Here is a 4,803-nt window from a genome sequence, read left to right on the forward strand (position 1 = left end):
GGAGCTTACAGTGAGCTGAGATCCGGTCACTGCACTCCAGCCTGGGCGACAGAGAGAGACTCTGCCTCAAAAAAAAAAAAAAAAAAAAAAAAAAAAAACCATTTAAAATACAAAAAGCTTATAGAATAAGAAATAAAGAAAATATTTTGTACAGCTGTACAATGTGTCTGTGTTTTAAGCTGCTTTACTATAGAAGAGTCAAAAAGTTAAAAAAAATTTAAAAGTTTATAAAGAAAAAAGGTTATAATTTAAAATAGTTACATTAAGCTAAAATGTTAATATATTACTGAAGAAAGAAAAATATTTTCAATAAATTTAGTTCAGCCTGTGTACAGAGTTTATAAAATCTGCAGTAGTGTACAATGTCTAGGCCTTCATATTCATTTACCACTTACCCATTGACTGACTCAGGGCAAATTACAGCCCTGTAAGCTCTATTCATAAGTACCTTATATGAGTGTACCATTTTTTTAATCTTTTATGCTGTATATATTTTGACTGTAGCTTTTCTACCTTTACATATGTTTTTTTTGTTTTTGTTTTTGTTTTTGTTTTTTTTTTTGGGGAAAATACAAGTTTATTTCTCAGTCAAGCATTTGAAAGGTCTTCAGTGTTATAAAATATCATGGGTCAGAGATCCAGGCTTCACTTCTCTGTGGCTCCACCATGGATTACTTCCATTCTCTGGGTCACTACTTGGTATCCAAGACCGTTGTTGGAGCTCTGGGCTTTTTGTTTGCATTCCAAGCAACAGGAAGAAGGAAGCAGGGAAGAAAATGAAGCATTCTACTTGTATTCTATCTATTTTTTTCAAGACAAGATCTTTCTGTTTCTCAGGCTGGAGTGCAGCGATATGATCATGGCTTACTGCAGCCTTGCCTTCCTGGGCTCAAGTGATCCTCCATCCTCAGCCTCCCAAGTGTCTAGGATTACAGGCGTGTGACACCACATCTAACTCATTAAGTGTTCCTTTCTTTTGATAAAGATCGGGTTTTGCTCTATGTTACCCAAGCTGGTCTTGAATTCCTGGGAAGCAATCCTTCCACCTTGTCCTCCCAACGTGATGGAATTGGTCTCTACTTCTACTTTTTTGTATTTCTTTCTTTCTTTTTCTTTTGTAGAGACTGGGTTTCACCATATTGGCCAGGCTGGTCTTGAATTCCTGACCTCAGGTGATCTGCCTGCCTTGGCCTCCCGAAGTGCTGGGATTACAGCTGTGAGCCACCGTGCCTGGCCTTCTGCTTTTATCCTTTTGGGCAGAAGTTAATTATATGGTCACATCTAGCTTCAAGGGAGCCTGGGAAATATAGCCTTGATTCTGGGCATTCCTGTGGCCCATTAAAAATTTGGCGATGAATTATATGAAAGAAGTGGAGATTGGATATTAGAGTCTCCATTACAGCATAGAAAGTCAACTCATTAATTAATTTATTTGTTCAGCCTCCTACCATGTGCCAGGTGCCCTGTTAAACACTGGGAATATAAATTGGATACAATATGGTACATTTCCTGGAGGAATTCAAAGTCTAGTCATCTTCTTATATTTTGAATGGCTTCTAATGGCTTTTCCAACCTCTGTGGTCCTGATTAATTGCAATTCAATGTTGGCTTTTTTATTATTTTTATGTTATTTATTTATTTATTTATTATTATACTTTGAGTTCTAGGGTACATGTGCATAACGTGCAGGTTTGTTACATATGTATACTTGTGCCATCTTGCTGTGCTGCACCCATCAACTCGTCAGCACCCATCAACTCGTCATTTACATCAGGTGTAACTCCCAGTGCAATCCCTCCCCCCTCCCCCCTCCCCATGATAGGCCCCGGTGTGTGATGTTCCCCTTCCCAAGTCCAAGTGATCTCATTGTTCAGTTCCCACCTATGAGTGAGAACATGCGGTGTTTGGTTTTCTGTTCTTGTGATAGTTTGCTAAGAATGATGGTTTCCAGCTGCATCCATGTCCCTACAAAGGACACAAACTCATCCTTTTTTATGGCTGCATAGTATTCCATGGTGTATATGTGCCACATTTTCTTAATCCAGTCTGTCACTGATGGACATTTGGGTTGATTCCAAGTCTTTGCTATTGTGAATAGTGCCGCAATAAACATACGTGTGCATGTGTCTTCATAGCAGCATGATTTATAATCCTTTGGGTATATAAGCAGTAATGGGATGGCTGGGTCATATGGTACATCTAGTTCTAGATCCTTGAGGAATCGCCATACTGTTTTCCATAATGGTTGAACTAGTTTACAATCCCACCAACAGTGTAAAAGTGTTCCTATTTCTCCACATCCTCTCCAGCACCTGTTGTTTCCTGACTTTTGAATGATTGCCATTCTAACTGGTGTGAGATGGTATCTCATTGTGGTTTTGATTTGCATTTCTCTGATGGCCAGTGATGATGAGCATTTTTTCATGTGTCTGTTGGCTGTATGAATGTCTTCTTTTGAGAAATGTCTGTTCATATCCTTTGCCCACTTTTTGATGGGGTTGTGTGTTTTTTTCTTGTAAATTTGTTGGAGTTCTTTGTAGGTTCTGGATATTAGCCCTTTGTCAGATGAGTAGATTGCAAAAATTTTCTCCCATTCTGTAGGTTGCCTGTTCACTCTGATGGTAATTTCTTTTGCTGTGCAGAAGCTCTTTAGTTTAATGAGATCCCATTTGTCAATTTTGGCTTTTGCTGCCATTGCTTTTGGTGTTTTAGACATGAAGTCTTATACACAAATACTAACTAGTATATTATAACTGTGTGCAGTATTCAGTACAGTAACTTGCTGTATGGGTTTGGAGCCTAGGAGCAATAGGGTATACCATACAGCCTAGGTGTGCAGCAGGCTATACCATCTAGGTTTGTGTAAGTATATTCTATGATGTTTGCACAATGAAAAATCACCTAAAGACACACACTTCTCAGAACATATCTTGCCATTAAGCAATGCATGACTGTATTTGATGGTAGAAGCGAAAAGATTTTCCTGTTGGTTCATATGTGGGATAGGAAAGCAGCAGAAGAGTCAAGGATGAAAGTAACTGAAGAGCCAAGGATGATTCCTAAGTGAATGAATGAATGAATGAATGATACCAGTGTGAAAGAGAGTAGGTAAGGGAGGGTTTGAATGAGATCAGAAAGGTATTTGTGTGGAGACAGTGCAGATTATGTAGTCTTGTGAAGGATGGCAAGAATTTGAATTTTATTCTCAGTAAAATAAGAAGATTTAGCAGAAGATAAACATAATCTTTTGCATATTTTTAAAAAATATATCTGGCCACTAGATGTAGAAGATTTTGTAGGAAGATAAGAATGGAAGCACAGAACACAATCAAGAAGATTTTGTAATCATCCAGGAAGATATAATTGTACATTACAACAGGGAAGTAAGAGTGGAAGTGGTGAAAAAGGGTGGAGTTTGAGATAACTTATGAAAATAGAGTTTGTAGGATTTGCTCATGAATTGGTTGTGCAATCTGAAAGGAAGAGAAGAATAGAAGAACACATAGTCTTTTACCTAGAGCAACTTAAAGAAGGAAATTTGACATTTACTTAGGTAGAAATGCATGGGGGAGCAAGTTTAGTGGGAATTGAGAAGAGTGGAAATCAAGAGTTTGGTTTTGGACACATTAAGTTTGGAGGTGGCTATTAAAGGTCCAAGTATTGATATCAAGGAGACAACTAGATATATGGGTCTGGAGCTCAGGTGAGAGGTTAGAGATATAATTGCCTGTAGTATACAGGCCAGGTAGTGTAAAGCCCCTTTTAGGGGCTTTGTTCCTTATACCCAAAATCCTGGCACAAGTTCCCTGAAACACTTGTCTAGAAAAAATGTGAAGATATATCTCAGTACATGCTCCACTTCAAATTAATGTCTCACTCTCAAACTCTGTCCCCAGACTAAAGTTCCCCTCTCTTTCTATCTATTTCACACACACATACATTCATCTCTCTCTCTCTCTCTCCTCTCTCTCTCCTTCCTTCTCTCTGTTCCTCCTTTCCTCCCTTTTCTCTGTCTCTTTCTGTCATCCCCATCTGGTGCACTCCTTAGGTAATACAGAGTTTTCACCCTGCTTTCTGATTGCTCAAGAGGAGGCAACAGTAGTTCTAACAACTGAAGTAATGTCTTTTCCATTGACTAATATTTCCTCAGGGGGGACTTGATCCAAACTAATATGACACCCAACAAATAGAACAGAAACAAGAAACAGTAAACAGGAATTTTTTAGAAGACCATAAACCTACCAAAGACCTATCTATACCTAACCTCTGATATATATTATTTGTCCAGTAAAATTAAGATTAAATTCTCATGCCTATAGTATTCTACTGACTCGTTTCTCACTAATTGTATTGTGATTCTGTTAAAACTTCACTTTGCCACTTTGGGAGGCTGAGGCAGGTGGATCACAAGGTCAGGAGTTCGAAACCAGCCTGACCAACATGGTGAAACCCCGTCTCTACTAAAAATACAAAAATTTGCCGGGCATGGTGGTGTGCACCTGTAATCCCAGCTACTCAGGAGGCTGAGGCAGGAGAATCACTTGAGCCCGGGAAGGGGAGGTTGCAGTGAGCCGAGATAGTGCCACTGCACTCCAGCCTGGCCGACAGAGCGAGACTCCATCTCAAAAACAAACAAACAAACAAACAAATAAAAACTTCACTTTGCTTTGATAAATACTGTCAGAATGTTGGTAGATATTATATCAAGAAATAACCTGTCATAATAAGCAAGAAAAAAATAAATAATCTCATCAAAAAGTGGGCAAAGAACATGAATAGACAATTTGCAAAAGAAGTCATACA

This window comes from Chlorocebus sabaeus, chromosome 20 (genome assembly GCF_047675955.1).
Source record: "Chlorocebus sabaeus isolate Y175 chromosome 20, mChlSab1.0.hap1, whole genome shotgun sequence".
NCBI classification, from domain to species: Eukaryota; Metazoa; Chordata; class Mammalia; order Primates; family Cercopithecidae; genus Chlorocebus; species Chlorocebus sabaeus.